Source organism: Dermacentor silvarum, chromosome 11, assembly GCF_013339745.2.
Source record: "Dermacentor silvarum isolate Dsil-2018 chromosome 11, BIME_Dsil_1.4, whole genome shotgun sequence".
NCBI lineage: Eukaryota > Metazoa > Arthropoda > Arachnida > Ixodida > Ixodidae > Dermacentor > Dermacentor silvarum.
The window spans coordinates 99,954,601-99,981,498 of NC_051164.1; the positions used below are offsets into that span (position 1 = coordinate 99,954,601).

Here is a 26,898-nt window from a genome sequence, read left to right on the forward strand (position 1 = left end):
ACGTGTCTTACATTATTGACAAAGCTTTTCCTCCGGATTTTGAGAATAACAGCCAACAAACAAATGTCACGAAACAAAACACCGACAGCGCACGCTTTTTATGTTAAGTCTTCTCAGACTGAAATACTAAAGTGCGAAACAACAACAGAAATCTGGAAATGATGCAATTTTCTTGGCGCGACTGTGCACAACGTCCGGGATCGGCCCACGCAAGAGGCCGCGTTTCCACTATGAAGCTCGCCTTCATGCATAGCGTTGGCCGCCAAACCGCCGTGCTTAGTGAGGGCTGCTAAGCGCGAGGTCACGGGATCGAATCCCGGCTACGGCGGCCGCATTTCGATGGGGGCGAAATGCGAAAACACCCGTGTACTTAGATAAAGGTGCACGTTAAGGAACCCCAGGGAGTCGAAATTATTCCGCAGTCCCCCACTCCGGCGTTCCTCATGATCAGATACTGTTTTTGGCACGTAAAACACCATAATTTATTTCTTTTTTAGCGCTCGCCGCCAGCGTTTCCTGGTAAATATTACGGTTACATAAGCTGCAGTTGCCGGGAAGCGTGAGAAGCATTCGGGGATCTTTGAATGCTGTAGCGTTCCACTCTTAAAGGCGAAGCTTAAGCGTCCTCCAAATTTTTCTTGCCCTAAGTGTGGACAACGTTCTCTCGGCTCCCAATGAAGTGTTCGGCTTGGAGAAAGAGAGACGTTGGCGCGAAAGAAGGGGTTGGGCTTCACGCATTCTTGCAGGCAAGGTCTTGCGAGAAGCTTGCGCGCTGCTGAAGATGAAGCGGAGAGATTAGGCCGCGTGCGCTGCACTCATTCGAAAGCGACCCTTCCGCGAAGCGCATCATTAACCAGGCCGCTTAACAGCTATCTCATATCTCCCCTGCCTTCCTGCCCGCTAGCTGAGCGACGGCCTTTTATAGCCGAGCCCAAACCGCGCAGCTCTCGACTTGTACGCGCCAGTGGTACGCGCCGACGCGCAGGCTCTGGGCGTCCAAAACGATTTTGCCGCAATCCAAGCAATGCTTAAAGTACGTATCGGCCCGGCCCTCGTGAAGATCGTGTCAAGACTCTCTCCGTTCCAATGATCTGACTCGGACATGGAGGAGCACTGCTCCTCTCTTCTTCGACAACAGTGGGGCCAGACATGCGACCGCATGGCCGGCAACCTGGGTCTCCGCGACACGTGGTCACTTCTCAGGGTGCTGCTAGACCCTACACACACCAAAGCTTCCCAGTGCAAGGATATATCCCATCTCCTTCACTCCTCCCCACTCACCGATACTGACTTCCTGGCGGCCCTCCGGGACCGCTACCTCTGCACCGACCCCCCTACAACTCTTCCCGCCTACACCGGTTCCCCCAACCCTGACCTTGAGGCGGACATCTCCCTGGGAGAGGTTCGTGCGGCGCTACTCACGCTCCGCACCACTTCGGCCCCGGGGGCGGACCGCATCACTAACAAGGCACTCCGAAACCTAGATACCCCCTCCCTCGAAGCCCTTACTGACCTTCTCAATGAGCATTGGCAGGCTGGTACTCTTCCTTCCTCCTGGACCCATGCACGTGTCTCTTTCATCCCCAAACCCGGTAAACCTATTGCCCTCGAGCACCTCCGCCCCATCTCTCTCACCTCCTGTCTCGGCAAGCTGTTCGAGCACGTCATCCTGGCTCGCCTCCAGACCTATCTGGATCATCATGACCTATATCCGGACTCTATGTTCGGCTTTCGTCCCCAGTTGTCGACCCAGGATGTCATGCTCCAGCTTTCCGAGGATGTCCTACACCCCTCCCACCACAAACGCGCTCGAGCTATCCTGGCGCTGGACCTTACCAAAGCATTCGACAATGTACACCACACCGCCATTTTGGACGCTCTCTCCTCCCTTCATGTCGGACCCCGTGTCCATGCTTACGTGACCGCTTTCCTCGCCCACCGCACAGCCGAGATCTCGTACGGCCCACTTTCTTCTCCTTCTTTCTCCCTTGGCAACAAGGGTACTCCCCAAGGCTCTGTCTTGTCCCCTCTTCTATTTAACGTCACCCTCTTCCCGCTGGCACGTGCACTACGCACTATCCCAGCTCTGTCTCATGCTTTCTACGCCGATGACATCACCCTATGGGTGACCACCGGCAATCTTGGCGACATGGAGACCACTCTCCAGGCGGGCGTGGACGCGGTGGCGACTCACGCCCGGTCTGTCGGGTTGAGCTGCTCCCCGGCCAAATCGGAGCTTTTGCTCTTTCTGCCTCGGGGGATGGCCCCCCTGTCGCCTTCTCCACTCACAGTCTCCCTTGACGGCACACCCATTCCCCTCGTCTCTACTCTCCGCATTCTCGGACTCTTTCTTCAGTCCAATGGCAAGCACACCACCCTCATCACTCGACTCACAAACACTGTACACCAGACCATCCGCCTAATACGCCGCATTGCCAACCGTCACCACGGCATGCGCGAAAACGACCTCCGCCGCCTAGTCCAGGCCTTCGTTCTCAGCCGCTTCATCTATTCTCTTCCGTATATTTTCCTTTCACGCACCGAGGAAGACAAAGTCAACAGCCTCATTCGTCAGGCATATAAGTCGGCCCTGTCTCTTCCCACATCTACTTCAACGGCTCGGTTACTGTCGATGGGCGTCCACAACTCCCTTACAGAGCTGACGGAGGCCCATCGCACGGCCCAGCTCCTCCGTCTCTCCCGCACTCGGCCTGGTCGCGCACTTCTCTCTACCCTTAAACTCTCCCCTCTTACCCCTCTTCCCACCTCACTGCCCATCCCTTCCCACGTCTACTCCCTGCTAACCGTTAATCCCCTCCCTAAGAATATGCACCCTGAACACCACCCGTCCCGTAGAGCAGCGCGAGCCTCCGCGCTCTGGCGTCAGTACGAACGGCAACCCGCCGTGGCTTACGTGGATGCCGCCCCGTACCGCCACTACCCAGCCCATGCCCTTGCAGTCACTGACAACTCTTTTCGACCCACTCTTACTGCCTCAGTATACACTTCGACCTCGGTCGAGGCCGAAGAGGCAGCTATTGCCCTTGCCATCACGCAAACCTCCGCGGAATACATTTTCAGTGATTCCAAGCCTGCAGTCTACAACTACGCGGTTGGACGGGTGGCATCCCCGGCCTCCGGTATCCGTTCCGAGTTCCCTCTCGCCCAATCGATGATTCGTTGTACGCGCGATCGTTTACCACGATATCAACTACCGCCTATAAACGATTGCGCTCGAAGCAATGTGTTTGTTGCGGTGATGATGACCTAACCAGTCCGCAGCAGTGGGAGGCTGCTTTGTCCAGGCTGGTGACCTGGGCAGAGGACGTGTGAAGGCCGCCCACAACGCTGTTGTTTTCTGGCGTCGATTTTGCCGCAATCCAGCAATGCTTAAAGTACGTATCGGCGTAATTGGCAAGCTCTCCTCCGTTCCAATGAGCTGACAGGCAACAAGGTAGCGAGAGAAAATTCCGCGGTGCTCGCTGTGGAAGGAGCAACAGAAGTGTTCCCGGAGTTCGGTCCTTCTATAATTATAGTCCCGGAGGTAGTTAAGAAGTGTTAATGGTGTTGATGTCGTCGGATGGCCGCACCTTCTGGACTAATGGTATCGACGTAACGCGTACTCATGAGAGTTCCTTGTCACAATATCTTGACAAGAAAATAAAAAAGATGGGAAGAAATCATTGTGCAGATACCATCGACGATGATTGTCAATATAGGAGAATAACCGAACACTTCTATAAAGCTGTTCGTTTCATTAAAGAACGATGCGCTCGAAGACATGTGTTTGTTGCGGTGAGGATGTTTGGGTAACGCGCGTTGTTTCGCTGCGTAATCGCGCAAAAAACATAACCGTCAACCAGCACATCTGTAGCGGTAGTACATACATATATACGTACGCATATACACATACATACATATAGTACATACAGTCGAACCCGGATATATTGAACCTGCATATAACGAATTACTGTGCATAGCGAACAGCAGTAAAATCCCCTTGAAAATTTCGGATGACATTTTTATCTTATATATCGAATTACCTATACATCGAACTTTTTGTGATCCCCTTCAGATTCGATATATCCTGGTTCGGACTGTATAAGTATGTTCTTTTTTCTCTAGTGGCGCGAAAGGCGACTCTCACGCAGCCACGAAATGGGAAAGAGGGCGAAGGGAGGAGAGGAGAGCTGTCCTTCCCGAGGCGCTCCACCACAGCCTTTAACCTTCAGACGCCCCAAGTCTCTCGTGAGGCAGCACGTGCGTCTCAAAGAGCTCTAATAGTTGGCGTTCGGCGACGTGTACTCACCTTTCAACTCGGTCATGCAACAACACGCGCCCTTTGCATTGGCGCCTTTTATCGGCGGTGAAAGTCCGACAACCACCGGCCACGTAAACGGGTGAAAGAGCCAAACGAAAACCATTCGCTTTAAAGAAGAAGGTGTGGAAGGAAACATGTAGGGTGGCCACTTGGCGCAACGATCGCCGAATTGAAGGAAGGAATGAAGGAGGAATAGACGGAAAGACAGGGAGGCTGTGCTGTTGAACTCCACGGAGACTTCCGACGTCGTCGCAGTGAATCGGTGAATATTTAAAGACACGACATAGCAATGTACAGAACTGGTGGCTCGCCGTTACGCAGTCGTGTTGATGCCGGTATGAGTGCGAAAGAAATTAGCTGCCATTGAAGAAAAGATTTGTAAGTGGCCATTAATTGAAGGCCAGCTCTCCTGGCTACGCCTCTGCACGCTGGATTTGGACTTTACATTTAATTTTGCAAGTGGGCGGCATAACGTACACGGCGCATCGGACCCATGAAAACAAGACATCATCTAGTCGCAAGAACAATATCTTTTTTTCTGATGCAAATAATCAGGTGTGCATGATTCTATAGCACGCATATGCACAAATGTGGCATACAAGCAACATCCTTCGGGACTTTAAATATTCGCGCAAACGCACCCGTTCTACCTGCCGCTCGCTGGCCAAGTATAATCTCCCGTGGCCGCTTCCCGGACATTCAGTTTAACATAACACTGCGATCTTCTCGGAAAGTTGCCGTCGGGGACACAGAACTCCACTATCCTATATTGTGTGAGAGGCACTGCGTCCTGGTGGGGCCACATGCTGTAAATCTTACCGCCTTACCCGCCCGCACTACGGGAACCTTTTATATACGCTGCCGTTTTGTGCTATACAGTGGCCGATTTCACTTTGCTTAAGCGCGTCAGGAGAGGAAGTTGGCAGCTGGAACCATACCCTGTATCTCACCGAATGGACACACCCACACAGCCGACGAAAAATGGTTTTCGAGTTGCTGGAAGACAGCAGGGAGGAACCGAAATAAGAAATAAAGTAGGACAAAGTACGCAGTACGTGCGATAGCGTGCGGCAAGCATTAGCGCAGCCTGAACCTGAGCAGCCGTGACCTCGGGAGATTGTCGAGACCGCGCCCACGCGCAACAACACACTCGAGTCGCTTGTTTTATGAACTTACAATTGGCATCGTGCGCTTTCCATATGTTCCGTACATGCCTTATGTCGCAATCTTGCACGCCACAACTGTTGTTGTTTTTTGGGAACCACGGTGTCGTGGGTTTCTTTGTATTGTTTTCACCTATTGAAGTGCCTCCTGATCTAACCATATATATGCGTTTGACGCATGCGCATAGAAGGCCAACGTTCGCCCGCTGTGCTTCCGCGCCGCTGCTGATCAACGTCTTGGACGCCAGCCGAATTGATTGTGTCGTAAATAACTTTGACCCAGTTTAGAAGACGGGCCGGTAACGCACGCTGAGCGTAGATGTTCCCTAAGTGGAACAGCTTGTCTGCTGAGCAACTCCTACGCGACGAATGGTTCTTATCTTGTTCACTACGGCGACTCGTACTTTACGAAGACATCGCCTCAACGCAAATCTTAGAGTGAAAAAAAAATCTATCGACTAAGTCCGAGCGGAAGACGTGCAGTTGACGTCTTATCTAAATGGCATGACTAAACAGCGGAAACTATATTATCTGGTTCCGCGTTTTTTCTGTTGCTTCTGTTTTTAGTTTGACCTTTTTTCGCGAGCTTTTGCGTGGCTCAGCTGAATGGCCTGCGATACGTCGCCGCTGCTGGTATACTGCTGGCCTTTCCAATTGGAGCAACCGTCGCGAATTCGCTGCTGATTTTCTCCGCCACGCCCCTGAGTGACGTACGGTTTGTACGTGCATGCAGTGAAGGTCCCGTGGATGCCTTTGGTCGCAGAGATCGTAAATCTCCGCGCCAGTTAGCGAGAGTGACTCAGGCTAAATGGTTTTTATGTCGCCGTGATTCCACGCAGCGGCGTGGATGACCGAAAAATAAAGTTAAAAACAAAAGAAGCCTTTATGACAGTTCTCTTAAATTTCTCATGAAATGCCGTTGTTATTTATGATTACTTCCCCCCCCCCCTCATGACTATTATTTTCCTGACTTGTTTGACCGCGAATTTTGCCACCCTCAATTATAATGAGCTTTCTTTGCAATCAACTGCCATGCGCTTCATGTGGTAACGTGGCGTATCTCTAATTATTCTATAGATACTTTTGTTATGATACTCGATGTCGCTTATCTTGTGATTGTAGGTCTTAATGAAGTTCCCCAAAGGTATCTAACGCATGTTGTGGTGTTGCGTCGTCTTTAATGACTGATTACGAGCGCAGTGATACTAAACAGCATTCAGCAACTATTTTCGCGAGAAAAGCCTTGTCTCGTCAGTTAACCTATAACCAGGAAGAGACTGAAATGTGAAACGTTACAATATAGTTTACTTTGATCTTCAATGACGCTCTTTTAACAAATATCATTGGCTTTTGCAGATCATTTATGTAATTTGAAGTAACGCACTTAACATAATCGAAAATATCTCGAAGGAAATTGGCAAATGCCCAAGGAAAAGCTTGGAAACCAACTGTAGTGATAGAAGAGGGCAGACCTGCTGAAAAAAAGAAAGAATCGCGTTGTTGAGTTGTGCACCATTTATTTTTGTAACAGTTACATAATCACACGCATTGCCGCTCTGACATCTTATAGTGAACCCTTCAGTTTTATATCTTTAAAGAGCTTGCCGAAACTGAAGGCTCTATCCTTGTGTTCCATAGTCTCCTCGACACCGCAGACGTTGCACTCGGCGCTATCGGCCATCCCAGCCAAAAATGAAGGCGCATTGATGAATGCAACGTCCAGGCGTAAGCGACGCAGCACTGTTTTTTTCGCTTTTAAGAAGACCAGGTAACAGCCACAGTTGCATAGATGAGCCGAGAGAATGCAACCGATGGTGAGATGGTGAATAAACTTACTAGACGAGCGTGGAAAATTTATGCAGATGACGAATATACAGATGATGAATACACAGTGGCGTGGTTGTCAAAAGAAACACGAACAATCTAAACTTGGGAGGTGTGCAGCAACAACTGGCAGCACGTCGGAAAGCAAACGAGGTAGCGCGAAACACAATACCGGTAGCACACTACTAGCTCGACATGGCGCCAACGTTGCCCGACATAAAGCCAATATAGGTCAACGTTAGGTCAACGTAGGCCCTGCTGATCGAACTGCCAGAAAAGAGAGCCAGAAAACAAGCGAAGAACTGCATCTGGTACGTGTTCTCGGGCTCCTCGGAGCTTGATGAGAACGTCAGCACGAGGGTACAGATTTTTGGGCTTGGTTCGTTGCAGAAATTGAGGCCACCTATAGGTGCTGGATCGACGCGCACAAGAAAGACGACAGGACGTCCACTATCTTGTCGTCGGGATGTGCACGTCCTGTCGTATTTCTTGTGCATGTCGATTCAGCACCGGGGGACATTGAGAGCGGCTTGTGTCGTGACTGTCGTGTCTATCAGCCCAGACCGAGAAAAGGTTCAACACTCGGGAAAAAAACAAGTGGCGCATGACTAACAAACGAGCTGTGTGCCACTCTTATTCTAAACCGGAAACATAGGATGGGAAATTAATTTTCGATAGATAAACATTAGCTGAAGAATAAAGATGTCACTTGCTAGCTGTCCAACCACGTGCTATTCGTTTTTTTTTTCCCTCTGTGTTGCGTTTTTTGGCACAGTGCACAAATGTTCATGTTGAGAAAACTTGCCTTACCTAATAAGCTGGCGGCGATTTCACGAAGTTTCTCAATCGTAAGAACCTTTTGCCACTGACCGAGAACCGTATTTGCCACTGCTTTGGCTAATTGCATGACGAGCATCGGGATTGGTTGGAATTATTTCCTACCAACAAGTCTAGCGTAAGATCTTCTGTTGTAAACATTGCGGGTCCTTCTCTATTGGTATGTAGGTATATCCTATCTATCCTGTGTTCGCGTGCATGGCTCCAGGCGTACATACTTCTCATCACGTGTACTCACGTCTGTATCATATGGGATAGCTTCGAGGTATCATAAGTGTTCTCGTTCGCGACGAGTATCCAACCCTCACCGTCTGTTTCAACTAAAGCCTCCCCCCCCCCCCTGCCTCTTCTCTCGCTCACTTCTACGTAAAATTACAGGACAGAATAAACAAGACGGTTCACAGTTCTCTCGACTTTTTGCTTTGTTCAATTATCAGCCGAGCCACGGCCGATGGAGGGTCGGGGGAACATTGGCGATCAACTATAAACTTTGTATCAATGTACGGCTCTTGTCTCGGAAAAGCGGAGAACCATAGTTTTCTAGAAGCGCAGGCGTACGGGAGTGCAGTCGCTATGGAGTTAGCCGTTAGACTCTCTCTACGCGGCATACACTTCATTCCAGGAACCGCGTGTAATCCTCGAGCGTGTCGGCAGAAAAATACGGTTCGCGGTGTGTCGGTTATACCCCGCTGCGTCATAATTTAAAACGCGTGGCTTTCGCGGCAGGAATCTGCGTTCCACCTTGTACCCAGCGACGACGACCTTGGGCTCTTCACCGCAGGAGACATAAGCGTTTAAAAAAAAAAGAAAAAAGATCATGCGGTGTATTTATTCCTGCTTCCTACGCTGGGCGAAAAGGAACGCAATCGAAACAAACGAAGAGTAACACTGTCAGACACGCAAAATCAGCTCGGCTCGCCCCCGGCTCTCCGGGATCCCAAAACGGGATGAATCGTCCGTTCACATTTTTCTTCTTTTTTTTAATGATGCGGCATGATTTGTTCTTCCTTTTTCTTCTTTCTTCATTTTTTTTTCTTTTAGCGCTTGGAAGGAAACTGTCAGCGGCCATGTCAAGAGGCGATAGCGCCAAAGCGCGTGTAATATAAATGCGGAGTCTTAGGGACAACCAGAACGGTTAAACTTACGAGAAAAAATAAAGAAAGAAAGAAGCTCGCAGCATGCCGGAAATTTGCCCGACTTCCACCGACAGCCATAACCTGGTTCTGCACATCTTCCTATCATCGTTTCAAACTGTTTCGCATTAGTCTCCCACTCCATCCTCTCTCTCTCTCTCTCTTTGGTGTCTATACACTCGTTCGCATGCTCGACCTCGTTCTCATCCTCTGCTTCCTCTACGAGGCTGAGGCCGAAAGTCGCGGAGCGATTTAATCATGATTTATGGCGGCCCTCTTTCTTTCTTTCTTTCTTTCTTTCTTTCTTTCTTTCTTTCTTTCTTTCTTTCTTTCTTTCTTTCTTTCTTTCTTTCTTTCTTTCTTTCTTTCTTTCTTTCTTTCTTTCTTTCTTTCTTTCTCCCGCCGCTCTCTCAAATATGAAACAGGCGAGACGGGCTTAGAGCAGGAGAGGGGGGTGCGACTGCTAGCAGCGCCACCTGGAGCCCTTTCTCGGCGGCTTTGGCGTGAAGGAGGGTGAGAGCTAGAGTTGAGAGTCTATAACCTCCACCACCACAAACATCATCGTTTTTTTTTTTCCTTGCGCCCTCTCTGTTTCACCCAGCTGCACAAAATTCCCTCCTTCTCCTCTTTTAACACACTCTTTATATTTAACACTTCTATAGCGTTCTCTCAACACACCTCAACGAAAATTAGCTCGATGGGTCGTCCGATGTCTTCACTCTTTTCATTTTCTTTACATTTTTTTTTCTGCTCGAGGTTCCCCTCACTCTTTTAATGACAACGTGACAAGATAAAAGTTACGTTGGCCGGAAAGCTTCGCAGTAGGCAGTTCACGTGGAGGCGGGAACGGTGCGTCGAAAGCCCGGAACGTACGAAAAACTTGTAAGATGAAGAAAAAAATTAATGTGAGGGCGTTAAAATTTTTACAATAAAAATTTTGAGTACGAACACAAGGTTCGAAAGGCACTGGGAGAACTGGGGTGGGGTAAAAGTGGGGAAAAGGGGGGTGCGATCTAGACAGGCGTGGCATCTCACTCGTGTATTGAGGAGCGAAAGCTCTTATCTGAATTGGTTCGCTGTTCGCTACGCTAGCCGTCCGTGTATGGGCTAATACGGGAACGCCGAAGCGGTGCTCCCCATTAGATTCTTTCTATACAACCCCCCCCCCCTCCCTTTTTTTTTCTCCGCAATGACTACCATTTCATTGTCTTTTTTTTTTCTCTCTCTCTCTCTCTATTCTAGTCTATCAGCTTTTTTACGCTTTTTGCGACGGAAGGTGGGACGACCCATATTTCTTTCTTTCGGGTGCTTACTTCTGCTCTCTTTAAAAAAGTGCGCGCTGTGTGTGGCATGCGACAATTGGAGTTTCGCTTGTGGCGTCATTTCGATTCCTCCAGTCCTCCACTCTGGCGAAACTTATCGCCTCTAAGTTCTGCAGACAAGTTGTTGCTGTTGCGGCTGTGTCCATATTACATAAGACATGATGCTGATGATGACCTTAAAGTCTTTGGCACATGGGTATAGTCTATTCGCTGCACTGTCTTCTTCTTCGCCTTATTACTGTTGTTGTTTTTGTTTGGTGTTGTTGCTGATGATGATGATAGTGTCACCAAAAAATATCATTAACCGCCTGTGACGGATAGGCCGAGAATCAAATGACAGTAGCGAAAAAAAATTTAAATGAAAGCACAAACAAAGCCGATCGCGTATGTGAAATGAAGGAATGTGTAAGCAGTAGCACTCAGCCTTGCAAGATTGAAAGAATTAAAACCCACACAGGCGCACGCACACAATTGAAAGGCAAGTAGAGCAAAGAGATGACCTTGGATAGTCATATGAAAGTCATTCTGAATGAACAGGAATAATCAAATATCCGTAAGGAAAGTACGAGCGAAGAAACAAATTTCCGTTGGGATTAGCAATAATATTGATGCGATTCGCGAAGGAATTTCTCTATGGCGATGCATATATGTGCATATAGGTGTTTAGATCAGCCACCGCAGCTAGCACCGTCTTCATCATCATCTCTCTCGAAGCTTCTAGGTTGCGTTGCTAAAGGGGCCGGTTATGCTGCGACGTTTTCGTTTCTCTCTCTTTTTTTCATACATGTACAATTTTCTATTTTTATGATTTAATAAACGCCTTTCTCTCTCTCTTTTTCCAGTCACTATTACGTAGGTTGTCATTTTCCTGCGATTATACATCAGTCCTTTTTTTTTCTTTTTTGCTTTTCTCATTTTTTTTTGCAATGTTGGCGTTAGTTCGCAGTTCTATTTAAGTTCTTGCACTGTGACTAATTCCCCTCGCAGAAGAACGACTGAACGTCGACGTTAACATATCCAGAAGTAGTCTTTCTTGAATTCGTTGCACGGTTTCAACGTGTTCATTGACCATGTTCAGAATGCAGGCGTCCTTTTGTTCTGCGATCTCGTCGTGCAGTGAACAGCTGACAATGCTCGTTATGTACCATTATACACCTCTTTTAATTCGTTAGCTTTGTGCAGATCACCATAGGCATCGATACATTATAAGGTGGGCTTATCCCGAAAGCAGCGTAAAAAGTCTGCATAGGCTCCAACACCTCCTTACCTGAAGCACACACCAAGTATTTCTCGGGAAAGATGGTTATATTGGCGCACTCGGCGCAGTACTCACGAGGTGTTAAGTATTGTATTGACGGTCCATGCGCCAACAGCGCAATCCACATTACCCGATGTTCCTACAGATGTGCCTATCGATGTGCCTAGCGATGTACCCTACGCACAATCGATCCTTAGAGCGCAATCCATAATAGCCCATGTGTGTTACGGTATCGCAATCCGCATTACCAGGCGTACCTGCCGATGTGTCTCACGGTAACGCAATCCTCATTAGGCGACGTGCCAAACGAACTGAATGCGTCAGCTCTCCTGTCATATAGAAAGTACTTGATTATCCTCACTTCGCCATTTACCGTTGATTGTGAGCATGCTTCTTCAGCGGTGTACGTAACATTCGCACTACTCCTAGTACGTTTAGCAATAAAACGAAAGGATGAAAAAGTGCCAAAGTATTCCGTTCCGCACTAGTTGGTTCATACTGAACAAGTTCATGCAGGTTCATTCAGCGCTCTGTCCTATCTTTCGTTATCATAAATTAAATTAATAGCTGAGGTTTTACGTGCCGAAACCACGATCTGATTATGAGGCACGCCGGAGTGGGGGACTTGGGTTTGATTTAGACCAACCGGGGTTTTTTAACGTGCGCCATGTGCACGGTACATGGGCTGATTTTTTTTTCTTTTTTTTTTTACATTTCGCCCCCGTCGAACTTATCTTTCTTTCTGGCCTTCTTTGTACACTTTGTAAGCTACCTAATTGCTCAGTGAAAGAAGTTGCTTCCTCCGCGTTCCTCATACCGGTTTGATCGCTATCGCCGTCTTTCATCCTCGGCTGCGCTCCGCGTTCGCTCTTTCATCCTTCGCTGTGCTCGTTCGCTCGGTTACGCCGAGGGACGCCGACGCTCAACGAAGGAACGGGCCCCTAAGAGCTGCGCTCTAAAAGTGCGTTCCGTTCAACTAACGCGCCTGAAAGCACTGTTGCGTTGAAAACTGCCCTCCCTTGGCATAAGGTGCCCAGCGCTTTAGAAACTGTTACATCAGCGGCGAGGTTTGCCGTTATAAACAACTCACTCGTGGTAAACGACCTTCGCGGCCCCTGATCATGATTGCCATGGGCGAATGCCTGCCGCCATATCAACGGCTATCAGGTGTGCACGTGCGTTTTGTGCGTTGTACGCTTGTGCGAGCTGTGCTGTATACAATGGTTGAAGATTGTTTAGACCGTTCTTTGACGGCTGTCTTACGTCCTCGATCTGTAACCTTGTGACAATGACGTCATCTTGCTCAAGCCATGCGCTTCGGTGTATATGCATGTCCTCTGCTCTGTCGCCTTCAAGAGTCATCAGTCACGCTCCATATTCTTCGTGCTCTTCATATTCTGTGTCGTCTTGCGTTTTCTTTTTTTCCCGAGCCCTGAAAAGTGTGCACAGTCTTCGCGACAGATTGTCGAGCCCCACTCTTGAAATAGGAATTTTTTAAAAGAGAGGAATGCGAGGAGAGAGAGAGAGAGAGAGAGAAATACCTAATGGCACGCTAGATTGCGCGCTCTATCGAGCGTTCAACGTTTTGCGTATATATCATCGCGTAGAACGCGAAAAAGATGTGTGCGCGAACTCGGCCGGATCGTTTTAACGCTTTATCATCAACGGTGACTTTTGCGCATTATCGGGCTTCAGACCTTTTGCTTTTGATTTATTTTTTCGCGCCCGTTCACTAAACATTTTACAAACCTTCCTTGCTTCGGAGATCAAGGGATTTCCTTCCGAGACACGGTGCCATGCGAAGACGGCTTAACTCTTCCTGCAATCTTTTTTTTTTTTTTTGAGCTTTGATCTTTCTGCGCTTCAAGCGCGAATCGCGAACGTACGGGAGCCGCGACGCGCGAACGGTGATAAAGGGGGCAGTTGCCGTCGACACCTCGTTTAGCTATAGGGAACGTGCAGCCAACACGTTTTTACGCATTCACCGCATGTTTGATGACGTGCACGAAAGAGTCTCCTACTGGTTGTCGACCGAAGATGTCGGGATGCCCGCAAAAGTTATACTCGGCACACGCACCTACGCGCACGCACGCACACTCGCACAGAAACCGCACTGCATCGACCCATACCAAGGCACAAGGCATCACAACACAGCACGTCACAACACAGCATGTCACAACACAGCACGTCACAACACAGCACGTCACAACACAGCACGTCACAACACAGCACGTCACAACACAGCACGTCACAACACAGCACGTCACAGCACAGCACATCAACTCACATCAAAGCACATCAAAGCACACCAAAGCACATCACAGCACAGCGCATCACAGCACAGTGCAGTATAGCACAGCATAACACAGTAGAGCAAAATACAGAACACTATACCACACAGCAAACCAGACAAAACGAAACCCAAGTAAAGCACAGTACAGAACACCACACAGCAAGCGAGACATTATTAAAGAAAACCAAAGCGTCAACAAAGTACAGCACAGATCACCACATGACTCAGCAAACGAGGCCAAACTAAGCCAAAGCACAACACAGCACAGAACAACACGCACAGCAAACTAGACCAGAACAGACCAGACCAAACCAAACCAAACCGAACCGAACCAGAGCACCGCACTGAGACAAGTTGTGTTGCTTGTTGCCCCCTGTTGGATTAGAAACACATCTCACCCGGCTGTTATTCTAATCTGTGGAGGACACTGGCCGTACCTGCTAACCTTTAGGGAGCGAACGCAGTTCGCTTTTTTCTTTTATAATTTGACCTCCCGCAGTTGACTTTACACTTTCCATTTACCCCCCTATTAGTGCCGAAAAATAGAGACCGATGCGGAACCCTCAGCATGTTCAGGTAGGTCGATCACGTTCCCCGAAGCCAAGCTGAACGCGGGGCTGTCTTCTGTCGTCCAAACGAGGACAGACGACAGCGTCTAGCGCATCCACTGCTATAGCGGAGCGCTCAGGCTGGTTCAGGGTCTCAGTTCTTGTGAGTCTGGGCTTCGGAAATCCTGTCGGCCCACTTGTATTCCGCATCGATTATTTATCGGCGACCCGGAAAACCCATCCCCTGTCGCCTACGCCTGTAGTCGGACGGTGCCACGCGGGGTAACTTTAACCTACCGCTTACTCGTGATGCGCACGATGAAATATGGATGCAATTTGCGGGAGTTAAACTTTGCAACAGTCTGCCGTTGGCGTTAAAGAGCCCTGCTGGGTAAACGAAAACGTCTTATTTGTTTTTCACCTTTCTTCTCGCAAGGAGAACTTCATAAATAGTGCGTTCCTGAAATAGATCTCTTGAATCTTTGTATGTCTGGTTGTTTGGCTCTTTGGATTGGCACTTTGGTTTGGATTTTTTGTAGGAGGGTCTGGCCATCTTGTCGATACGGCTTGTCATCAGTTGTCGTCGGTCACGATTGTTCACTCTTCGCTAATACAAAATGCAAGAAGCCGCCTTTGCTGTGTTACTTTAACTATTTATTGAAGCCCAAGTAGTTACGCCAGAAAGTGTAGTTAACATCGTATGCGAACGGTATACCAGCGAATGGCTGCCGAATTTGGAGAAAGAATGAGGTCTGCGTTCACTGTCATCATTTTCAAGTGACATTAGTTTTGTCCACGTGACAGTGCTCGGGATAATTACATTAACTTCAAGAAGTGTCATTCGTTGGAACGACGTTAAATATGCCTTGTGACGGAGATTTTATGCCGAAGATTTGCATGCCAAGAAAAGTTAGAGCCTCCACGACCGCGTTTTGGGCGAAACCCCATTCAAGACAAGCCGAAAATTTCAAGTCCCGGCATCACAGCACGAAAAAAAGAAAAGTAGAAGAATTATACCCAAGACAAAGACGAAGACAGGTAATGCGCTCAATTCACAAGTGAGAATTTATTCCCAACGACACGGACATGCATGTCGACGAGATAACCGCATACATTAAAAGGTGAATGCAGTAAAAGCCCCCAACAATCTTGATTACTGATAGCTTACTCGATCGACGATAGCCCTATAGCAGAGCTAGGGCAGTATTACTAAATAAACTGATTATGATTTGTCAAAAACCGGTTTGCACTAAAATAAGACAACTTCTTACTTTCCTTTCATCCCTTAATTAACCGCCTTGCCCCCTCCGTAGGGTAGCAAACGGGACCTGCGTCTGGCTGACCAGCCTGCCTTTTCTTCCATTCTTTTTTCTCTCTCTCTCTCTATTAACTCTTTTTCTGCGTCTTACAACGTCGTTACTTTCTTCTTCACTTTTTACCAAGGCAGTAAGCACTTGGAAACTTTTCACCCAATCCGTTCGCACCTTTTCTTACCCTACTTATTTCGCTCGCGTTTCCATCAGTGGCATTTGACACCGCGTGATACAGAAGTAACATTCCGCGACCTTCAACTCGCGTCTCACTCGGCACCGTCGACCGTGAACGTTGGCACGTACCACGCGGATCTGACGCCTCGCCGTGCTGTACCATCTCAGCCCTGTTGCGCCATTGTCGCGACGGGTGAGGCCAATTTCGATGCCGCGGTCAATCCCAACGCGTCGCCTCCCGGAGAAGAGTGGCTCACCGGATTTTCCAGTTGACCACGACCCGGAGTCTTTGACGTCAGTAGCGGGACGACGTCTCATTTCTCTTCCTTTGTCCAGGGGCTGTGACTAGCGTGGTCTCGTGTGTGGCGTGTTATAAGCCTGCACATTCGCTTGTACCGTCTCCGACTTCTGAAGCTCATTGTGGGGATATCTGCGTCTTTCTTTCTTTCTTTCTTTCTTTCTTTCTTTCTTTCTTTCTTTCTTTCTTTCTTTCTTTCTTTCTTTCTTTCTTTCTTTCTTTCTTTCTTTCTTTCTTTCTTTGATACGCGCATAAAGACAGCGCAAGATTCCTTATTACATGTGTCCCGAGCGGAACCGTCTCCTTGCGTTATCCGGCTGTTGCTTCTCGACACTCTGCGGCTCTGTATGTGATACCCGGGTCTTGCTGTCTTAACGCATCATGCTACGGTCTGTGCCCATTAATCACGGTCGCTGCAGTTGCTCGAAGCCGCTTGTGGCGTCTTCTTCCTTTAGTTCCGTTCCTTCGCGTTGTTCCGTTGCCACGCGATTATTAGCGAACCAGAGGATGTACCGGCACCTTTCGGAGTCGAGCCATCGAAACCGTTCGCAGTGACGAGCATCAGGTCGAGTGGCGGCGAATGATTTAGTAAGGCCGCACCAATGCCTAATCCGGGCGCCTCCATGTATACCTCTCACGCATGGAACTTATTTAGAAGAACAAAATGGATGATAGTGGTGAAGAGTGACTTGTCCGCCCTTTTCTCTCTAAGCTTACCTCATCCAACACATCCTAGATAGCACAAGGCCTACGTACTCCGATCCATGACGTCATCGCTACCTGGTCCGACTGCCATAGCATCCAATGGGGATGCTCCCGCGTAAGCAACAGTGATTTTGACGTCACCCCTTTCGTCATGCCAGCCTTGGCAATGGGAATTTTGGGTCAGATCGCATGACTTCGTAGATCGGAGTGCGTAGGCCTGTGCTATTTAGGTGGTGTTGCCCCATATCACTGCATGCACTGTCGTCACTTCCTGTTTTCGCAATTTGAAACGAAGCAGGCTCGGTACGTATAGAAGAGAAAGCGCGCTTCTTTGCTTTTACGGAGGCTGTATAATTCATAATTATCATAGCATCATCATCATCATCAGTCTAACTCGACAAACATCACTTTCGTCCTCGTGACGTCACTGCGTCGAAGTCTCGACTAAGCATTCGTATTAACTGCTGTTTGCATCCCCTTTCTTTTCTCCTCTGATCGGTGGCCATACCTTTCGCTGCTGCATGATAAAATCTCACTGGGCTAGTCGAACCGACTGTCCTAGCAACGCATTCTGTTATGATCAAATCTAAGTAGATTTTATCCCAATAGAATGTGTAATGTAATAGAATGAGCACGTGTGTCACTGCCTTTCAATGGCTCTGTTTGGTGTGGCAAAGTTCAAGGCGTACTTTCGTACCTTCGGGTCCTCATATTTGCTCAAGTTTCACTCTCGCATCCGACGACTGCAGGATTCGATGCGCACCCCTGGCGACCGTCAGCTGCTGCGCCGGTCGTATCACCGTGACGTCACCGTGGCGCCTGCCCACTTCCGCTGCCGGCTATCGCCACCACTTTCGGTCCGTCTACGGGCTTCCTGGACACCCACGCGCTCTTCGTTAGGCAAGTAACACGCACCCTCCACTGCCACCTATCGAACAAATCTGAACCCATTATTTTACGGATAGAGAGTCGTTCCAGCCACTTCTTTATTCGAGGCGCACACGCACTCAACACACGTTGAAGCTGTAAAACTTTGAACGACTCCGTCGAAAGCGAGCTTCGATGCCGAAAGGTACAACTTCACATTGCAGATACATCCCTCTTCGTCGCTCGTTTTAGTAGTCGTCTCTTAGGTTTTGGGCCCGTCTTTTTTCGTGCGATTGGTATACACGCACGTGCGTTGTCGAGAACCACCCACGTACCACTCACTAAGCGCCGACGGTCGGAATCGGACACGTTCGCCGACGCCCACGCCGACGCCACGAAACGCGTAAACCGTATCGTCCTCGGCCGCTTCGCTGTTCCAAAAGTGGCCGGCCGACCTATTTCCCAGCAATCCTCGAGGTAGTACGCAAACGGGCGGGCTCATTGAATTTCTCGAGGCGCCGCGTCGTCGTTCTTTCTTTGTCGTCTGTACACTCTATGTACCGACTGTTATACGAGTTGCAGATATGTATGCGGTTGCTCGCCCGTCGCGCTATTATGGCGGTCAAGACGCCTCCGCGTCGTGTCCGAAGGTCCGATTCTCGAGACCTTCGCGCGTGACGTTGCATTTGAATTAGCGGGAGATTCGCGCGAAGAGATAGGACTTCGCGTGTGCGGTATGAGTCAGCTTAACTCGAGATGTCAAAACGCATGATTTGGTATCGTCTGCTCGTATACCGCGGTCGTCTGCTAGAGTACACTCACCTAGAGATCTTAAGCGCACTCCTGCTGTACGGCAGCTGTTCAAACAGAATTAAGTAGGGTGGCCCATTTTGTATAGGCAACAACCTTTCCCTTCCATTTTATGACTTTTAGTATGACATCAAATTGCACTTACGGTGGTATAAACATTGTATCCCCCTGTATTCTTGCATGTCAAAGGGACACCGCTGATTCCCGTATGTAGAAGCCTGACCACATGCATAGTGCAGGGGCAACTGGAAAACCGGCTTGCGAGACTTCATCATTCGTACATTTTTCTTGAGTTGGGGTTACGACGAGCTGCGCATATGGAACCGAAGCGATTGCATAAAAAAGGATAAGCCTAGCATATAAAATATCGAAGTGTAGTTACACGAGGATACTGATATGGTTTGTGGAATGCAGTACTTGCAGAAACTCGCAAGTAAGCTTCCCTGCACGATACCCGGCGGCGCTGTCTCGTATAAATTGACCCTGTAAATTTTACTGCGATCGAAGTGTCACGAATGAACTAAAACGTCAAAAACAGCATGGCTGCGACCTTTGATGCGCCTCTATAAAAGTTACCTTGAAAGAGCTTATTTACCCATTATTCACACAGGTGTTTCTCTCAAAACGAATTATAAAGAGTTACCTCAAGCCTTCGCAGAGTAAATTTTGGTGGATTCATATCCCCATAATCTGGCGATCTAAGTATGAATTCCCGTCGTCATTAAGCTCAGTACACCATCTATGTACATTTGTGTAAGTTATTTCGCGATTTAGCACACCTTTGGCATTAGCTTCGGGAGCACCTTCGGCATTCTGGCCAATCGACTCACAATTGAAACGCACTTGAATCCACTCATTTTTTTTTCTCCGATCGCGAAACAATTAAACTATCAAAAGCTAAAAAAACATTGTTTCAGTTTGCGCAATACACCGCTTCGTGACTTTTAGCGGCGAATTCAGACTCCAAGGTCTGTCGAATTAAGGGGAAATATTCTCCAACCCCTTGCCATGCGCGAGAAATTGAGGCCATAAAATCATGCTCGAGCCACGCGCTTTGGGATAGCGCGCGGGATCCCGGTTTTCTCCTCCCGGCTTAGTTCATGTAATATTCACACGGCGGCGCAAGCCACGCACCACCGCGCCGGGGAATCCGAAAGACCTAGCTTCTGCCGCGTTATAGTCCGGGAGCTCGAGTCCGGTGTCTGAGCGTACATATATCTATATAAACTCACGACACGCATGCACGAGCCGACTCGGGTGCGGCAGCGTAATTCGGTTTTCGTGTTCCGTCGAGGAGCCTTCGCTTGTTTCTTTCTAAGTCCTTGTTAGTTCAATCATTCTCCGCCAGAAGGCCGGCGTCGCTTCGTTATGTGCTTCCCTGCGCAAAGTGGCGCCCTCTGCGTACGTTTTGGGCGGTATTGTTCTTTTTACATTTTTTGTTTACTAGTCCGGCAAACTACGTGCAAGTAAGTTGCATGCCGGCGGCGTTGTTCTTTCTGGTTCTTGAGTAGCTTGCAACGAAAGTTTCGAAGTATCGTTTAAAGTGAAAGGAGTCTACTAATGCAATATCTACCGGTGGTCGCAGCCGAAGCACGTTAGAAAAGGAAATGGATTGCTGCTTCCTCTGCAGGTTCGTGCTGTGAGGTTCGCTTTTTCGCAAGGTACGAACGTTCCAGAGTTTGCGTGAACACTTATTTTTCATGCAAGGAGCCAGGTATAAGGCAGGGAAGCAGTCCCACAGTTTTAAAGCTATCATTTCTTAGCCTACCACTCCGTGGTTTCGCCAGGGTCGGTCGATCGTTCTGTTGGTCGGTCGCTGGTCAGGTTCTAGATGAGTAGATCTGCATTCAGATAGAAGAAGAAAAAAGTCACGGGCCTGTGCGGCACACGCAGCACAGTCACAGCGTAAGCTGGTTGAGCGGCGCCTGAGTAGCTCCAATTTCGGCACCACGCACAAGGTCTTCGCCTCGATTTTGACGAGAACGATATGAACTGTCCGCCCCGCGTCGACGGCGAGCTGCGGCTTGTAATGCTCTCTGCACAGCAGTCTGCTGAGCGCGATGATGTCTGGTTGTAGCCACGCACGTAGCTCTACGATTCTCTTCTTCAGCAGCGGTTCGTGCCTTGCGAGGAGACGCCATAACGTGTACCGAAGAGGTACCCAGAATACGTGGCGCACATCTAACATCGGAATAGCGTTGAGTGCGCGCCTCGTCTGAATCGCATCGCGTCTGAATCTCATCTCGTCGCACGCGGCGGTTGCAGGCACGTTAACTAGATGGCGCCACCATACTGGCGGAGGCTCGGGTCGTCTGCCGGGCGCACCTTGCCTGTAGGGCGCCTATAAAGGGAATTTTTCTGCTGTCTGATAGCAAGCGCTTGCGTAGCTCAGTGGTAAAGTATCCGACTCCCACGCAGCGGGCCTGGGCTCGATCCCGGCGGAGAGCGGGTACTTTTTTTCGCATTTCCGGTGATAGCGGTTACGGGGCGGCGGCGGCATCATCGCGACCAGAAACGGCTATTGGAATGAGCCCATAACAGCTTATGCTGTAAAAAAAATAACTGAAGCGAGTCCAGACCTTCTCTTTCTGTGACTTCCGTGGCTTGCATCATTCTGATTACACCACAGACACAGTGCCTGAAGTCAGTCTGGAGTGTCAATGCTATCACTTGATAGCTGATACACGAAGCAGCTCATTCTCTGACTCACTCCATCGCGTGTGATTCGTTAAAAAAAGTGACGATTACAATTTCCTACGGAATTCCACGCCGCCATTAATTGCCAAACTTTGAACTACGGGGCTTTCCGAATGTACTTTCTTCAACATCACGCTCAATGGCACCGCGAACTGTAATACCACGTACGTCGTTGCAACATTCGCGAGCTGCTAGCATTCAGCCATTAAAGGCGGAGATGTGCGCCCGTGAAAGAGATTTCCCAAGAAGAAACTTGGCTATCGAAGCGGTCTGTCGCTTTTACGCTCATTCACCGCCTTTAAGGGTCCCTTCCAGGTGACCTAGAGTACTTCCTTGCTATTAGCCCAACGATGACAAATTGTAGCTCATTAGGGCCGTTCAAGTAACACATCGCTCAAAAGAGCATTTGACACGACCGGAACTTCATATACGGGAACGCGCCGTCCACGCGCAAGCATTTCGACGACATTAGCACAATGAAGCCAGCTCTCCCCACACTTCAGGCATTTCACGTGGCTTCCATTTAGCTCGACCGCATCCTTATAGGCTCCGTGAAGTAATAGGTACTGAACCATTAATTACATCCGCAAACACGTCGCGCTAATGGTCTCATTTCACGTTTAATTGCGTTCCGTGCTACGCGCTAATTTTCATTCCGAAATCTACGTCTGCCGCGCCGGAAACAGACGCGACGCTGTCGGCGCCACCTCCTAAAACAAATAGCCCTAACGTGGCGCCTGGTCCGCCGCCATTTTTGATCGCCTATTAGGCGCGCTGAATACATACAAACACACCTGCGAGGAGTGCAGTGCCGAAAGAAGCACTCGTGGGTTCCCCGGAACGACGGGGCGATTATTTGCGTAGGCAGTGTTTTACAGGCGGAGCAACTATCGATGATTTCATGCCACCCCACCCCTCGTTTTTTTTTTTTTTTTTTTTTTTCTACCGTGCCGCGTCGTCTGCCCAAACCTGTCCACTTCACTCGCGCGAGCCTCGAAGCGCGAGCTAGCGGCAGAGAGATAATAAGACCCCTGCTAAAAGCGGAGCCTCGTTAGTGGCGCGAGATCCTATCGTCGCCTACGTCTCTTAGAAGCTTCTCAAATGGCTGAGGTTTCTTTCAAGATGGCGCCCACTACGCTATCGCGGCGTCGCTGAAGCGGCAGGGAAATGGCGGGGGGGGGGGGGGGGGGGGGGGGTAGCAGACGCTAGCGTCTGCTGCTTCTTCGCCTACCCGTCGTCTGCTCGTTTCGTTTAATCGAGGGGTGGTGGTGGTAGTGGCAAGGTTGGGAGCGGATTGGGGCCACTTTTGCGAGCGGGCGGTCGTTGTTTGTCTTGGCGTGAGCACACACACGCGCGAGTTGTTCCGGTCACGGAGCATGCGCTTGGGAACGATGTTTACAAGGCTGGACACGCCGCAGGCTTTTTCTTTTTTACAACTTCTTCTTTCTCTTCACCGGAAGATGGCGCTGCGGCTTTCGCCCCCACCACGCGTGGTGGCCGTAGGTGAGAGTCTGAGTAGTTGGAGCCGCCCCTGTTTCGCGGTTTCGAAAGCGGCGAAGAGAAATCAGCTACAAACTTTTCCCACCTTCCGCCATCTCGCGCTGCTCGTCCGGTACACTTTCTAGTCGTTTGCTGGCGGGGCGTCCGGCCCACGCCTCTGCATTCTCTTCCCAAATTGCTATCAGCCATCGGTGCCGGGGGGGGGGGGGGGGGGGGGTGAGGCCGATCGCCCTACGGGACCGGATTCGAGCTCTCCCGCCGAGGGTTTCCTCGCTTTTCAAAGATGGATGACTTCGAGAGATGGTACTCGGTCGGCTAGGTAGGGGGCGCGAGGGTCTCCGTGCGATGCGCGGGGGTGGGAGGCTGAATAACATCCAAGTAAGTGTGTTTTAAACTATCTCTGTTGAAACAGAAATGAAAAAGCGAATTCCCATGACGGACCATTGCAATTAGGTTGCCGCGTGGTTGCTCCTGACGAATGACGTGCCGTCGTTTCACGTGCATATCAGTAGGTCGTTTGTGGATTTGTTTTCCGGAAAGCAATTGTCGCGCATGTGCAAAAAGAAAGAAAGAATATTCGAGGAGAAAGCCTAGCCTGTCCTGGTACCATTTTACGCAGTCAGAAATGGTTGGAAGTTGACAGCCATGCGTTGACCCGAAACATCGGGGATTCGTTTCTAGATAGCCAGCGGGTGCACTTTCAGGAGCAAGTAGAAGTTTTAATAAACGACTAAATTGGTTGCTGGACCCTCATGTGAATGACTCTGCTGTCGCAAGAAGAAACTGCAGCGGCTTGTTTAATCTTGTTAGGTCGACGCTGCCGGAGTCGTAACGTTCATATTTAATGAACTCCGTACGGACACTGTCCTGGCAAATGCATTCACCACGGCAAAAGCTGCAAACTAAGGACAGCCAACAGCGACTTCCTTGGTCATCTTGCATGTCTGCAAACATAAGTGTGCCTATCGAGAACCATCGAAGCCAAACCAGTCACATACTCGTAAGCAGCACTGAACGTTTTTTTTTTTTTTATAATGTTGCACACTCCGGTAAGCTAGCTCTGAAGACTGAGTACTTAACATCGAGATAAAACATTCGTACGAGCAGTGGGTACTGGGAAATGCATACTTATTGAGCTAATCGACGTCTTCTAATTAAGCTCTGCCTCCACGTTATCTTCCCGACTCCAGCCTCTGAGAAATTTATTCGGGGGAAACTGTCTCTACTTGCTCGCGTGGAAAAAAAAGAAGAAAAAAGTTAGAAAAAAAGCGAGTTCTCTATCCCAGAAAAACCATATGCACTTTGCGCATCTGGTTCCAGGATGATGCCAGAGGCAACGCACTTAGTAATAGCGTTCGGAGTGATTTACGCCAACCAGTATGCTCCACGCAAGCAGAGAGATAACGGCTGTGCCGGCTGGTCATTACGCTTCGCGGCTTGCTGGTTAGTTAGCACTCTGACCAATACGGCGGCAAGTCCACCACAGGCCAAATCCAGAGGGTTAATGTCCTCCAGCGTCTTTTCTGTCCGAGGCGAGGCCAAATGCCTTTGGGCGCGAAAAAAATACGGCTTCACTTCTTGCCGCCGGCCCCGGCACAATTCGTCTTGCGGTGGCGTCACACATCCAGCTTTGTGGCTTTTAGGGGTCAAGAGATAGCCAGCGGGGCCGCTCGGACAGCGCTACTATGGGCGCCATAGGCTCCTACGTAGGACTGCCATCTGCCGGCGGCCGTTCGCGAACTTCGCTTCCTCTTCAGACGCTGTACGAAACGACGACATTTCGGGATCGTATATAGAGACGGCGTGGTAGGGAGGGGTCTTCTATGCCGCGTCAGGAGGAATTCGCGGGCCTTTCCGTTTTCACAGATCTCCTTTCGTGGCGCGCCGAGGCGATCGTCCCGTATTTATTACCAGCCGTAAAGATTGCCCTTGCCGCGATGCTCTCCGTATATATACCGGCTGCAACGTACTCCCGTGACCCGCCCGTTCTCCTTGCCATACGTCGCACAACTACCGTATTCGCGCGGCTGTTACCAACACTAGCCACCACGATTCCCAATTAACTCACTTATCCCACTTTCCTCAGAGCTCGGCGAGCATATACGAGAGCGTGAAAGCACTTGCGTCTTTCGCTATTCTGAACCCTGAAGCTGGAACCGGAGTGGCTCCACACCGTCGGGTTGTCCCTAAAGGGTCTTCACAGAGGAATATATTTTACTTTTGTTGCTATCACGGCTCATCGTGTGATAATAAGAGCAGTTAACGTAGGACACTGGAGACAAGAACGAGCAACTGTTGTTAGTTAGCACCATAGGTCGCCAGACTAAGTGGGTACTTGCACTCACTCACCAATATTTTTGCAGGCTGGTCAAACTCGTGCGCAGTCCTAGCACCAGGTGTGTCCAGTAACTTCAGTTCTTTTTGTGTTTGTTCTTGTCGGCAACGTCTCCTACTACGGATTAATGTTATGCTAAGCTGTAGTAGTTAGATGTTCTTGGGCGCTCCCTGAACGACCAGTATACCATCCGTGGTAACGAAAGAAAGGTACACATGGTGACGCCCCTCCCCCCCCCCCCTCGATTTTCTGCAACACCTCGCCGTGACGTCATAGAATTTTAGAGTGTCTACTTCACTATGGGGAAGAGAGTTTATTCGCATGGAACCAGTATACGTTGTAGTTTAAAGTAACTGTAGTGAACGCCCTCCGCGCGCCGCTATGAATGGCCCGCGTTTAAATGGCTAGTTTATAGCGCCACTCTTGAACACCACGTTAAGCACCTGAAAGGCAAGTCTGTCGGCGCACGCGCCTCCTCGTGAGAGAATAAAAAATGTTTAGTCTTTGTTTGGAACTCATCGCTCATGGTCTCATTGCTCTTCGCCCGCGCTAGCAAGCAACAGAACTAAAGACACGCCCCAGCGAGTTTCGAGAACTTTTCGTGTTCCAAAACGGTCTAAATAGGCGAGAACATTTTGAAAGTCATGACGTCACACCGACGTACCAAGAGCGAAGTTCTCAGTCTTCGAATCTTAACGCACGGTTGAAGTACGAACGCTATTTAAGCGTACACAACACTGTAAATTCTGGAGTAAGCGCACATGCTCGCGTTCCTTCTTAAAAGTACAACGCCGTTCGCTTCGCGCACGCATACGAATGAGATAATATTAGTTCGCTACAGAATAAGCGGCAACATTAAATAAATTTGGGATATAGTATTCATGTCCTGCAGCGGACATAAAAATAGGCTGATGATAAGGATGATGATGATATATAGGCGCGACTTGCGCCTAGAGATAACTTGATAACAGTGATAATCAGGTGAAAAACGGGACGCCGGCAGGCAAAAAGCAAGACAATGTACGCTTGGCAATGTTACGACATTCAGATTGCTGTGAATGATGCGGTGCAGTTCGTAAAATTGGATTCTAGCTTATTGCCCGCTACCTCGGGCCTATATACTCTGGCTTTTAAACTTCTTTCAGCATGCGAAACAGCTTTTACTAAGTTCTCCACCATTACAGTTTGATGGCGCAAGACTCGACAATGCAGAATCTGTAGCTATAGTATTCTCGCAAGTTTAATCTGCTCCGAGCTTCGAAACTCTAAGACGAGTAAACGCAAACTTGCGACGCGTGCCGTATAATTCTTACGACTACAGTCGGGGAACACGGGAATCATTTCGAGAGGGAAAGAAAGCAGACTCCTAAGCCTCGTTTAAGGTTACCTGACCCGAGAATGCGTAAAAAGCGAGTTTATACGGTATACGACCGGACCTCCGCTGTATCTCCTTCGCGCGCATTCGCTTGCGTGCCGGAGGCAGTTACGTCTCCAATTCAG

The 26,898-nt window shown here is 49.3% G+C and overlaps 1 protein-coding gene across 3 annotated transcripts in view; it reads left to right on the forward strand.

Moving 5' to 3' along the window:
• LOC119433057 (lactadherin-like) overlaps positions 1-26,898 on the forward strand; it is a 150,478-nt gene that overhangs the window by 83,238 nt on the left and 40,342 nt on the right. For 2 of the 3 annotated variants that reach the window (XM_049658492.1, XM_037700203.2), the window contains one exon: positions 17,939-18,089. The exons of the other annotated variant lie outside the window; for it this stretch is intronic. The gene's annotated coding sequence lies outside the window, so the exon portion shown is untranslated. The remainder of the gene's footprint in view (positions 1-17,938; positions 18,090-26,898) is intronic. 3 annotated transcript variants of the gene reach the window in all.